The sequence below is a fragment of the Peromyscus eremicus genome, chromosome 6, assembly GCF_949786415.1.
Source record: "Peromyscus eremicus chromosome 6, PerEre_H2_v1, whole genome shotgun sequence".
NCBI classification, from domain to species: Eukaryota; Metazoa; Chordata; class Mammalia; order Rodentia; family Cricetidae; genus Peromyscus; species Peromyscus eremicus.
In genome coordinates, this window is record NC_081421.1 from 17,893,226 (window position 1) to 17,907,469 (window position 14,244).

The window sequence follows — 14,244 nt, forward strand, 5'->3', positions numbered from 1 at the left end:
GGCTTTACTGGAGCCTACCCTTCTATGATGATAGCTGCTGCTTTCTCCCTTTTCTACACAGCTACCTCTCTATTTCATTGCCCACTAAAAGGATGTCTTTTTCATTCTCCAGGGTCTTAGTCTCTGCTAAAGTCTGTATATATGCATGTATATGCTGTGGGATGTCGTTCTGTATGCTGTGAATATGTGTTGCTCTGATTGGCTGATTAATAAAATACTGATTGGCCAATAGCCAGGCAGGAAATATAGGCAGGGTAAGCAGATGAGGAGAATTTTGGGAATAGGACACGTGGCTAAACATAGATAAGAGGTATGGATTAATTTAAGTGTAAGAGCTAGCCAGTAATAAGCCTGAGATAATGGCCAAGCAGTTATAATTAATATGAGCCTCTGTGTGTTTACTTGGGGGACAGGAGTGGGAGAGATTTTTCCTGACCGCTGGTCAGCTAGGACATAGGAAAACTTCCAACTACATGTATATATTAATTCACACACACACAGAGACAGAGACAGAGAGAGAGAGAGAGAGAGAGAGAGAGAGAGAGAGAGAGAGAGAGGGAGAGAATAACTTAAAGGTTGCAGTCCAGCTAATCCAATAATGGCTGGCTGTGAATAGAAAGTCCAAGAAGTCAGTAGTTGCTCGATGCACAAGGCTGGCTGTCTTAGCTGGTTTTCAGTATGTGCTGGAATCCTGAAGAAGCAGGCTCTAATGCCAGGGAAGGAATGGATGTGCTAGCAGGGCCAGAGCAAGCAGGCAAAGACCAAAAGCTTCCTTTTTCCATGGCCTTATATGGGCTTCCAGCAGAAGTTCAAGATCCTGATCAAAGGCATGTGTCTTCCCACCTCAAAGGTCCAGAATAGAATGGATTCACACCTTCAAACCAAGTGAAATATCTCACAGGTGTGCCCTCCATTTCTGGATTGTAGTTCATTCCAGATGTAGTCAATTCGACAACCAAGAAACACAAGTCCACCCCTTGTCAACTTGTGCCCTCCATTTCTGGATTATAGTTCATTCCAGATGTAGTCAATTTGACAACCAAGAAACACAAGTCCACCCCTTGTCAACTTGACACACAATCATATCTCCTTACATCATGATTACTCTTCAAATGAAAATAATAACCAGGTCATAATAACACCTAACCATAATATAACTATCTCACATCCAATTGCAAATACATTATATATTAACCAGGTCATAATTACACTTCCCTAACATGATATAACTATCCCTCATACAACTGCAAATGAGTCATAAATTTCGAATGGGTGATAATGTCCCTTGTGGAACATTCTTTCAGTATCTCAAACTTAAATATGCTGACCACTGATATCCTCTTAATTGATGTTACAACACATGATAAAGGAATTGAAAGAAAACACAAATATCTGTACAAAGCATTCTTAGCAAAATACAACAGAAGCACTCATGTCAAATGCAATCATTTCTGCAATTGTGGCCTTAGCTGGTATTTATAACTACCTTCCTCTACTACCCAGTCTGTATTTCCTCCACCCCTGGCCAGAACCACTGCCGGCCATGGCTCTTTTCCTGGAGGAGTGATCCGTACCTTCATTCCTCATGGGTCTGTGCCCTTTGTCATCCTGCCTGGATTAGGCTGTTGTAGTTTCCCATTGACTCTAATCACAGGACATGGTAGCACCAAGAGATGCCCTAAACTTTAGGGCCTAAAAGTTCTCCTGCACTCCAGACATAATCTTTCTTACCACCTTTGTGGAGAAGCCATCCAATTTTCCCATGGTAATTTGGATCAATCACTCCTCCTACTGCTGTTATTCCTTTCGTAGCCTGTTGGTTTAAGGGCATTAGAACCCAAAGTGACCACAGGCAAGTCCAAGCTTCCAGTTCAATGGATATTTGTTGTGGTTCCTGGCAGGAGTGCTGACCCATCTGGAACCAAAACTTCTAGGCCAGCCAAACTTAAGGTCGCAGGAACAGGAAGCAACAATGTTCCTAGTGGGTCATTAGGGATGATGGTGAGTAGAACTATTTCCCTTTCCATCCTTCTATTCCTGGCTCCATGGATCCTGACTATAGGAGAAACTGTACCATATATTGGATGCTGATTCAAAGCATACACTGCCTGTTGGAGAACCCTGCCCCAGCCCTCCAGGCTGCTGCCACATAATTGGTACCACAACTGTGTCTTCAAAAGGCCATTCCATCTTTCCATTAAGCAAGCTGCTTCAGGATGGTGGAGAACATGTTAAAGCCAGTGGATTCCATGAGTGCGGGCCCATTATCACAAGTCTCTGGCTGTGAAGTGAGTTCCTTGGTCAGAAGCAATACTGTGTTAAATATCATGATGGTGGATAAAACGTTCTGTGAGTCCACAGATGGTGGTTTTGGCAGAAGCATTATGTGCAGGAAACACAAACCCATAACCAGAATAAGTATCTACTCCAGTAAGGACAAAGCGTTGTCCTTTCTACAGAGGAAGTGGGCCAATGTAATTGACTTGCCAACAAGTCCCTGGCTGGTCACCCCAGGGAATGGTGCCATATCTGGAGCTCAGTGTTGGTCTCTGCTGTTGGTAGATCTGGTCCTCAGCAGCAGCTGTGTAAGCCTATGTTTTGAGCCCATGCATAACCTCCATCTCTGACACCATTACCACTTTGTTCATGGGCCCATTGGGCAATGACAGGAATGTCTGGAAGAAAAGGCTGACTGTTCACAGAATTGGCCATCCTAGCTACTTGGTTATTGAGCTCTTCCTTAGCAGAAGTCACTCACCTTTTGATGAGCATTAATGTGGGACACAAGTATCTTCACATCCTTCACCTATTTGAAGAGATCTATTTACATCTTCCTCAGATGCCTTTCTCACCAATTTCCTCAAGTCCCTGACCATCTAGCCAATCCATTGCCTACAGTACACAAGTCAGCAAATAATTGCACACCTGACCATTTCTCCTTTCAAACAAAATCTATGACCACGTGTACTGCCCAAAGTTCTGCCCACTGTGAAGATTTCCCTTCAGCGGTATCTTCCAGGGTTGTCCCAGAAAGATGTTGTAATGATGCTGCTGTCCATTTCTGGGTGGTGCCTGCCTAAAGCACAGAACTGTCAATAAGCCAGGCCCTATTCTTTTCATCTTCAGTCAACCAATCATAGGGAACACCCCATGAGGCTATAAATGCATACTTGGCAGCAGATGGCATTGTATCTGGAGTAGAAACCATAGGTTTTTGGGCAACTTCTTCAAATAGCTTTCTTGTGTCTTCAGGGACTTATTTGGCCTGATCATGCTTCCATTTGATAACTGATTGCTGCTGTGCATGTTCTACTTTATGACTTGGTGGATCAGATAACAACCCAGCTCATGACAGGCAGCTAAGGTTGCATGGTAACTTGGTGGCCCATTGTCAAATGTTCAGTTTCTACTAAGGCCCAATAGCAGGTCAAGAGCTGTCTTTCAAAGGAAGAATAGTTGCTACCAATAATGATGAAGCCTTGCTCCAAAATCCTAAAGGTTTCTTCTGTAATTCACCTGTAGGGGGCTGCCAAAGGCTCCCAACAACATCCTTATCTGCTATTGACACCTCAAGTAACATCAGGTCTGCTGGATCATATGATCCAAGTGATAGAGCAGCCTGCCCAGCAGCCTGGACCTGCTGAAGAGCCTTCTCCTGTCCCAGGCCCCACACAAAGCTAGCAACTTTCCCAGTTACTTGGTATATGGGCCCGAGGAACCCACCACCAGGTGAGGAACGTGCTGTCTCCAGCATCCACATAGGCCCAGTAAAGGTTGTGCTTCTTTCTAGGTGAGAGGGGAGGTGCAATAACTTACCCTTCACCTTAGCAGAAATATCCCTGCATGCCCCACATCATGCCCCTAGGAATTTCACTGCGGGAGAAGGTCCTTGAATTGTGGTTGAAATTATTTCCCACTCTCTGATAAGCATATGTATATTCAAAATGGTTGCTACTTCCTGCTCACTTGGTCCACTCAGCATACTATCATCAACATAGTTCGCCAATGTGATATATTGTGAAACGAACAGATGACCAAGATCCCATTTAACTAAGTTATGACACAGGGCAGGAGAGTTAATATATCCTTGAGGTAAAGCAGTAGGTATACTGCTGGCTTTACCAACTGAAAAAAATTGCTTCTGGTGGTCCTTATGGACAGGTACTAGACATTTACTAGTTCAATAGCTGTGTACCGTGTACCAGAGGATGTGTTAATTTGCTCAAGTAATGATAACACATCTGGTTCAGCAGCTGCAATTGGAGTCACTACTTGACTGAGTTTTCCATAGTCAGTTGTCATTCTCCAAGATCCATCTGTTCTGCACTGGACAGACAGGAGAGTTAAATGGAGATGTGGTAGGAACCACCACGCCTGGCATCTTTCAAGACCTTGATGGTGGCATTGATTTCTGCAGTTTCCACAGGGATGCCATATTGTTTTGGATTCACTGTTTTCTTGGGCAGAGGCAACTCTGAAGGCATCCATTTGGCCTTTCCAACCAGAAGAGCCCTCACCCCACAGGTCAGGGAACCAATGTGAGAATTCTGCCAACTCCTAAGTGTGTCTATCCCAGTGATACATTCTGGAACTGGGGAAGTAACCACAGGATGAGTTTGGGGGCCCACTGGATCTAATGTGAGTTGGACTTCGGCCAAAATTCAGTTTATCACCTGACCCCCACAAGCCCCTACTTCAACTAGGAGTCACAATGTTTCTTGGGATCTCTCAGAAAGAGCTTCAATTCAGAACCAGTATCTAACAAAATCCAGAAAGCTGGATTATTTCCTTTCCTCCAATGTACAGTGTACATTTACCCCTGTAGAAGGCCATAGGTCCCTTTTTGGAAGGACCTAAATGTGGGAGTTTGAATGAAAAGAGCCCCCATAGGCTCATAGGCAGTGGCATTATGGGGAAGGATTAGACCATGTGGCCTTATTGGAGTAGGTGTAGCCTAATTGTAGGAAGTATGTTACTGGGTGGGTTTTGGGGTTTTAAATGCTCAAGCTAGGCCCAGTGGTTCACTTTTCCTTCCTGATGCCTGCCAATCTGTTGTAGAACTCTCAGCTATCTCTTCAGCACCATGTCTGTCTGTGTGCTGCCATGCTTCACGATAATGGACTAAACCTCTGAAAGAGTAAGCCAGCCCCAATTAAATGTTTTCTTGTATGAGTTGCCATGGTCATTGTGTTTCATTGTAGCACTAGGCACCCCAACTAAGGTATCCCCCCAAATTTTTTATTATTTTGAGTAAAAATGTCACTTGAGTACTACAGATGATTAAATCCACCCTTAGCAGTACCCCAAATTAAAATGCTCAAGTCTATATGAACTGGCAGCACAGTGTTTTCATATAACTATGAACTTCCTCCAACATGAGTCAAATAATCTCCAGATTACTTATAATACCCAGTGCAACGCAAGTGGCATGCGGATACTTCCGTTCTGCTTTGGGAAGGATGCAATGTGAAAAAGACCTGTATGTCTTCAGTCCAGATTCAGGATATTGTTCCTGCAGGGACCCACTTCCTCCAACATGACCTCACCTCCTAAAGGTTGCACAGTCTTTCAAATTAGCTCCATCATCTGGGGACCCAGTGTTTAAACACACAAGCCTACATAGGACATTTCACAGAACATTCCAGCATGTGTGTCAATATGACTTGGAGGGCATTATTTTCTCTTGAACATTTTAGAGTCTCATGTCAGTTTGGAAGAGATCAAATTAATAAATAAATACCAGACAATAATATCTTGCTAGACACCATTTGAAATATTATGCACATACTGACTCATTTTAGCCTCAAATAATCACTCTTAGTTGATAAGGAAGCAGGCACATTAAGTTTAAGTCATTTACCCAAGATCACTCATATCCCGAGAGTCATAGACACTTAGTTCACCATGGTCCATATGACCATGCTTTGTTCTTCAAGGGTTACAATAGGGGACATAACATGGGCTGGGTTTTCATATGAACAGTGTCCATGGGAGGAGATTTTAGCTAGACCCTGGATCATCCTGTCCAAGATGAGCTCTTCCAATCTGGCTTCCATGAACTAACTTATCAAGATTTGCCTCCCGGTGATAATACTCAACAGTATTAATGGTTGTGACTTTTTAACGAGACTCTTGAAACTTGATCGTCAATACAAAAGGCTTTTTTATCCTTCAGTGTTCAAAATGTATGAATGGTCCTTGGAATTTCACAGCTATTATTACTTGTTGAGTGGGGGAAGGGAGGCAGAGTACAGTACAGTACTTTCGAGGGGCCGTAACTGGAAAGCTTCCCTGTCCAAGTTCACAGTGATGACAAAAAATACAAAGATTCAGCATTTGCAGGATGGAATTTCACCTGGGGCACATGAGGCTGGTGGTGCAGCAGGTGTGAGCAGGCATGATTTAGTAGCATTTAATGACTTGAATGAAGTATCTACATCTAAGTGTGAATTACTTAAAGATTTGGCTTCAAAGGACAGTGTGAACTTAAGACATACAGATTCTCCAGGTCAGGCATCCAGTGTAATAGGAGATCTGGTTCAGGGTCTCCCACAGTGGCTGGCCTGATTCCAGGTCTCCTGGGAGGTGTGGCATGTGGATGGTTGGCTCAGGGTCTCCTGGGATGGGTGGCATAATGGATACTGTTCCAAGTACTCCGATAAGGCTTTTGTGAGGATATTGGCCTGGGCTTCATCTGAAACTAGGTGAGGATGGAGTTTTGTTCTCAATGGTTCAGTTACTGTTGTGTAATATTATTTTAAAGTGTGTTTCATTTTTTTCCTACTGCTTTTGTTAACGATGCAAAGATGTGTTACATTTGTTTGATTAAATAAAATTAACCTGCAAGCAGGAGGCTGAGTCAGCAAGCAGCTGGCAGGAAGTGGTAGGGAGGAACCACATGTAGCTGGGGTTCCTAAGTGGATACTGAGCAGAAGGACGCCTGGGTTTTCCGGAAGATGCCAGCAAAGGGAGAAGGTTAGCAGCTTGCTATTCAGCCTGTCTGAGTGGGCAGAATTCCACCTCAACCATTCAATCATGAGTTCTTTAGAGAAATAGAGATCTGGATTAAGTTTCCCGTAATAGCTTTGACAGGATTCCCTCAGGCTGTGGCCCTTGCAGCCCAACTGCTGCTGGTAACATCAGACTTGCAGTCTCTGATTAGGACAACAGTTGCTTAAGGGGGCAGCCACTGTAAATAATAAAAAGTAGGTAACATATTACCGACAAGGTGAGGATGATGATGGTCGGAGCTGCTTCAGTTTCTTTGCATGGGACTGTTTGAGTCTCTTCAGGATGCAGGTAGCTAGCTTCTCTTAGAGGGCTTATACCAAGAAGGAACAGGGCAGAGTGACAGATTTACTATGCCATTCTACGTGGTTTGGTTGGTTTCAAAAATGAGACCAAGTCAGTGTGGCTGGGGGCAGCACAAGGAAAGAATATCCAGATGAGGCACCAGTGGCTGTGTTGGATGTTGGATATGAGACCCCAGTCACCACGACTGGCCCTCTGGCAATAGAATCTGGATGTGCCAGTAGGGAGCCTATAAACCAAGTGTGTGTGTGTGTGTGTGTGTGTGTGTGTGTGTGTGTGTGTGTGTGTGTGTGTGTGTCTGCTGAGCTCACTGCCAAGAAAGAGAAGGCAAAGGGTTGAACTATAAGGCCATTTTTTTTTGTTCAAATGCAATAGTAAGACTGTTGGCCTCCAGTCTCCTGAAGCAGAGAGAGAATGACAAATGGCCAGGAGCACCACAAGGAAACAAAGCATTAGAGGTGGGATGTGATGACGTGGCAATACTGCTCAGCATCAGACCTCTATCGGAAAGTTCTAGGTTCTGTTTTCATACTTCGAGAAAGAAAATGAAGTTGACTAGTCCCCCTACCAACACATCACACAAAACATGCCCACAAGTCATCTGTCTGACTTCTGGCTTGAGGAAGGTAGTACCAGTTTAGCTGCCCATCTTCCTGGAGTTCATTGCAGGTAAAAGGCTCTTTCATGCTCTCTTCCTGTACAGTATCCCCCCTCCCACTTTTAGATAGACACACAGGCCCTATAGTAAATTAATGTATTTAAGTTCATACATAAAACTAAATACATGGGTTGAAATATCAGAACAGAATAGTGGTAACTGTCAGTGTTCTCTAGAGGAACAGAAATTATATATGGGGGTGGGGGTGGATTTGGCTAGATGTCTCATCTGGTCTTCTGTATTTTCTGGAATGACAAAGAAGTAGGCTTCAATGCCATTGAAGGAATGAAATTGCCAGTGAAAGCAAGCAGGCAAAGAAAGAGCAAAAGCTTCCTTCGTCCACGTCCATAGGCTGCCAGCATAAGGTAGGACCCAGATTAAATAAAGGTGCATCTTCTATGGTGGTTTGAATAGGAATGGTCCCAATAGGCTTATATGTTCGAATGCTTAGTCCCCAGGAAGTGAAACTATTTGAAAAGATTAGAAGGCTTAGGAGATGTGGCTTTGCTGGAGTGGTTTGGCCTTGATGGAGGAAGTGTGTCTCTGGGAGTGGACTTTGAGGTTTCAAAAGCCCAAGCCAGGCCCAGTGTCTCTTTCTGCTTGTGAATCAAGATATATTTCACCAATATCATGCCTGCCTGCAGCCATGCTCCCTGCCATGATGATAATGGACTAAACCTCTGAAACTATAAGCAAGCCCTAATTAAATACTTTCTTTCATTGAAGTTACCTTGGTCATGTTGTCTTTTTACAGCAATAGAACAGTGACTAACATCTTCCCACCTCAAAACAACTCAATTAAAAGTGAGTCTTCCCATTCTGCCATACTCATAGATCAGTGCCTTGCTCAGCTATCATCAAAGAAGCTTCCTCCTTCATCAAAAATATAGAGACCCGAATTACATTATACAGAGAGTGTGGTACCTTGGAACACTTAGGCTTAAATGGGATATCTTCATAAAATCCCTGCTCTGAGGGTGCCAGAAACCCTGTGGAAGAGGAGGCAGATAGAGTATAAGAGCCAGAGGGGATGGGGAACACCAAGAAAACAAGGCCCTCAAAATCAGCAGAATCAATGGTCAAATGAACTTAGAGACTGGAGCAGCATATATAAGCCTACATGGGTCACCAGGTCCTTTATGTATATATTATGTTTTTCAGTTTAGTGTTTTTATAGGATTCCTGAGTGTGTGAATGAGTGGGTCTGTTTCTTGTGCTTTCTCTTAGGCTCTTTTCTTTCTGTTTGTTTTATTCAATTCAAATGTGTTAGCTTTTGATTTATTATCATCCCTTAGAAGCCTGTTTGTTTTCCAATGAGACACAAAAAGGGAGTAGATCTGACTGGAAGGGGAGGTGGGGAGGAAGTGGGAGGAGTAGAGGGAGGGGAAACTGTAATCAGGATGTATTATGTGAGAAAAAAATCTATTTTCAATAAAAAAGAGGGATGAGTCTTTTCATTTCAAATGATTTAATGAAGAAAAGTTCCTCACAGGTGTACCTAGCCACTTGGGTTTTAGTTAATTCCAGATGTATTCAAGTTGACAACCAAGAATTGCCAATCCAAGTCTACCCCTTGTCAACCTGACCCATAATCATGTTTCCTTATGTCATGTTTAATTTCCAATTGAAAACAATAACCAGGCCATAATGACACTTAACATGATATAACTGTCCCTTGTAGAACCACAAATATATTACAAATTTTAGAATAGGTGGCAAATTCCTTGAGGGATATTCTTTTAGTATCTCAAACTTAAATATGATAAACACTGGTATTTTCTTAATTGATGTTATATTACTTGATGAAGAAATTGGAAGAAAGAAAACACAAATATCTGTACATATACATTCTTACCAAAATATGACAGAAACACTTATGTCAATTGTAATTCTTGGTCTGCAACTGATCACATGACCTTAGCTGGTATTTATAACTAACCCCCACCACTACCCACTCTGTATTTCCTCCTTTATTCAGAAGCAGCCATATCTCCCCTGGATCAACACCTCTGCTAACACTGTTATTCCTTTCTCAATCTGTTGACTTTCAGGCATTAGAAGTGGCCAGGTAGAAGGAAAAGTCTGAACTTCCCATTTAGTGGAATGTTAGCAGTACCACTTCCCACTCTAGAATCAAAACTTCCAGGCCAGCCTAACTTAAGGTTGTGGGAACAGGAAGGAAAAATTTTCCTAGTGTGACACTAAGGGTGATAATGAGTGGAAATATTTCTTTTTTCACCCCTTGATTCCTGGCTCCATGGATCCTGGCTATGGGAGAAAGCATACCTTATACTGAATGCTGATTCAAGGTATATACCACCTCCTGGAGAACCATGCCCCAGCCCTCTAGGCTCCTGCCAATGAATAAGCACTATAACTGTGTGTTCAAAAGACCCCTCTATTTTTGTGTCAGACAAGCTGTTTCAGGATGGTGGGGAATGTGGGAAGACCAATGGATTCCACGACAGACTTATCTGGCTGTAAAATGAGTTCCTTGGTCAAAAGTAATATGGTGTAGAATACCATGGTGGTGGATAAGCCATTCTGTAAGTCCACAGATGGTGGTTTTGGTGGAAGCATTATGTGTAGTAAAGGCAAATCCACAACCAGAATAAATTGTCTACTGGAGTAAAAACAAAGAATTGTCCTTTCTACAGAGGAAGTGGTCCAATGTAGTCAACTTGCCAACATGTCACTGGCTGGTCACCCCAGGGAATGGTGCCATATCTGGAGTTCAGTGTTGGTCTCTGCTGTTGGCAGATCTGGCACACAGCAGCAGCTGTAGCCAGGTCATTCCAGTGAGCGGAAGTCCATTTGTTGAGTCCATGCATTACCCCCATCTCTGCCACCATGGCCACTTTGTTCATGCGCCCACTGGGCAATGATAGGAATGGCTGGGGAATGAGGCTGACTGTCCACAGAACTGGTCATCCTCTCTACTTGATTATTGAACTCTTCTTCAGCTGAAGTCACCTTTTGATGAGCTTTGACATAGGACACAAGTATCTTCACATCCTTCACCTATTTAGAGAGATCCATCCACATACTTCTTTCCAAGATGTATTTCTTACCAATTTTCCCATCATGTTCTTTTCAAGTCCCTGGCCATCCATCCAATCCATTGCCTATAGTCCATGAATCTGTTGGACAATTGCAAGAAGAACCACCATTGCCAGTGCCAGACCACAGCAACAAGCCACAGCTCAGTCTTCTGATGCCTGTGTTCTCTCTCTGTTCTGATGCTGAAGAGACTAAAGCATTTTTAAATTCTGTTTTGAAATATTAGTTTAACTGGCCTAGTTAATTCTGGGACTAAGCTCATATTCTACCATGCCCAACTAAGAATGTCATTTATAATACAAGTCTCCCAGGGTACTTCTGGGAAAGATCAGTTAACACAATTTTGTACTGTATTGTTTTGGTTAGGGGAGACTGATTGCCTAAGGACATGTGAAGAGTCCTGAAGTTTCTGAAGAGAACTTTTATCAGAGCTGGAATGCAGACGGTAACCACATGTTCCAATCTGTTCACTCAAGATTCTACCACGACAGCATGTGCTGAGCACTGTGCTGGTTAGTTAGTAGTTAGTGATGTCCCAGGCACATGGCCTCTGTGGTAGTTTGAATGTAATTTGCCCCCATAAGCTCATAGGGAGTGGTGCTATTAGGAGGTGTATTATTGCTGGAGTATGGCCTTCTTGGAGGAAGTGTGTCACTGTGGGGGTTGCTTTGAGGTCTCCTATGCTCAAGCTATGCTCAGTGTAGACACAGTTCACTTCCTGTTGCCTGTAGATCAAGATGTAGAACTCTCAGCCCCTCCTGTGGCACCATGTCTGCCTGTGTGCTGCCATGTTCCATCATGATGATAATGGACTAAACCTCTGAAACTGTAAGCTGTCACCTCAGTGAAATGTTTTCCTTTGTAAGAGTTTCCATAGTCATGGTGTCTCTTCACAGCAGTAGAAACCCTGACTAAGGCAGCCTCTGATTTCTGCAGTTTGTAATGGATTTGGAGAAGAAGTCTTGAAATAAGCAACAGAGTTATCATGTAATGAAAAGTGATGGTGGTTCTTAAGAAAGAGAAGCATAGGCTTATTAGAGAGAATGAACAACACCCACTTTCCCTGCCAAGGTCAGAGAAGGCTTTATCGTTATAAAGCATTTTAAAGCTGGGCCTGAAGAATTAGGGGGAAGCACAGGGGAGTGCATCACACTAAGGTCTGGATGATAAGACTTCCCTCCCTGGATAGACCACATGGCGGGGAGCTTATGAGGAGGTAACATAGCATATTTGTTATCTAGTCTGAAAGCCTCCCCAGTTCTGGCGGTGATCTCACTATGTGACTACTGTTTTAGAGACCATGTTACAGTGATGGGGGAATGTAAACAGGCTCCGATGAAAACAGCAATCTAGCAGAAAACATCTGAAAAATGCATTGTTTCCAACATGTTTTCAGGCAGAAAATTGGATGATTTGCTGTGGAATTTTCACATGAATTAATTGTTCAGAGTATTTATCCTAGTGAGGCTGTTCTTCAGCTTAAGCTCAGAAAGACATCTCAGCCTCACAGTCCTCTTATCTGTACCATAGGCCTGAAGAAAGTCCCAGTGTGTACATCCTTAATTAAAAGAAGCCATTATCATCTTGTTATTAAAATACCGTCAATTAAGCTCTGATTCTGTTATTTTAATGCAAACCAAGGCTTAACAACAAAACATAAGGCTTATCCAGCCTCATTCATCTGCATCAGGCTTTAATCCTGCAGAGCTCTACATTCTCAGAGGTTGCATATTGCCTTATTAATCTCAGCATCCTCACCCCCTGGAATGGTACTTGACACATGGTGAGTGTTTCACATTGTCAGCTTAAAAAGTAAATGGTGCATGATTAAATATTCAAAATAAAATATAGCATATTAGTTTAAATACACAGTATTTGATAAAGTAAAAAACAATGAGAAATTAAGAATAGCATATTTATATAAAATTTTAAATAATGTATTCAATATATCTACATTTTACTAAACTATTAAGTGAAACCAAATTTATTAAAGATAAAGAGTGGCTGCATACAAAGTAAGTAGAGCTGGGAACAGGCAAGGACCCGAAAGGTAAATGTGTAAATACCTGAAAGGCTTAAACCAGAGATGAGGCATAACGTGATCTGGAAAGCATAATTCAGCTTTCTGCTCCCACATTCCAAGAGTAATGTGGGACAAAGAGGAAGTCTTCACAGGTCCTTCATGGCCACTTGGAACAAGCACATATATAGCCTTGAATGGATGAATGATGGATGGATGGATGGATGGATGGATGGGTAGATGGATGAGTGGATGAGTGGATGGGTGGGTGGATGGATAGATGGATGGATGGTTGGATGGATGGGTGGTGGATGGATGGGTGGATGGATGGGTGGATGGATGGGTAGATGGATGGGTGGATGGATGATTACAGCTGGTGTGGAAGGGCTCCATCATCTCTAAGAATTGTTGCAAATGGGTTTTGTGAGGATTGAGAAGTGCCCAGGCTAGGTGATGGGGCAGAAAAGCTGACCAGAAAGAGAATACGCTGTTATACGCTGAGCCCTAGGAGCTGAAGTTCAATGTTCCCTAATCATGGATGTGTGCCTCTTACTTGGGATTGTACATAGCTCAGTGTCAAGTGCACAGGCCTCAGAGTGAGGTTGTGGTAAGATGAAGAAACAAAAATGGTCAGAGGCTCAAACGATTCTGGACATAATCCTGAGTTTCTGTGTTTGCATAGGAGTCTGAAGGTCCAACTGGTAATTCACATTGCCTCACCAAGTCCTTAGTCCAGTTCCTAAGTGAATCAGATATATTTTGTCTTTATTTTTAATGTGTATGAATGTTTTGCCTGTATGTATTTATGTATGTATGTATGTATGTATGTATGTATGTATGTATGTATGTATGTGTGTATGTGTGTATGTGTGTATGTGTGTGTGTGTGTGTGTGTGTATGTGTGTGTTACTTGTCTGCCTTGTGTCCAGAAGAGAGCCTCAGATCCCCTGGAACTGGAAATACAGATGGTTGTGAGCAGCAATATTGATGCTGGAAATTGAACCTGGTCCTCTTCGAGAGAGCACTGCTGAGCCATCTATCTAGGCCCAAATTGTATATATTTTCTTCTCAGGGGCCTGTATGCTGTTTATTTTTTGAAATAGAATGTAGTATGTTCTTACAATGTACATCTCCTACTTATCTCTCTTTTGACACTTAATTAAATAGGTCCCAAATTTAGAGGTGACAGAAAATG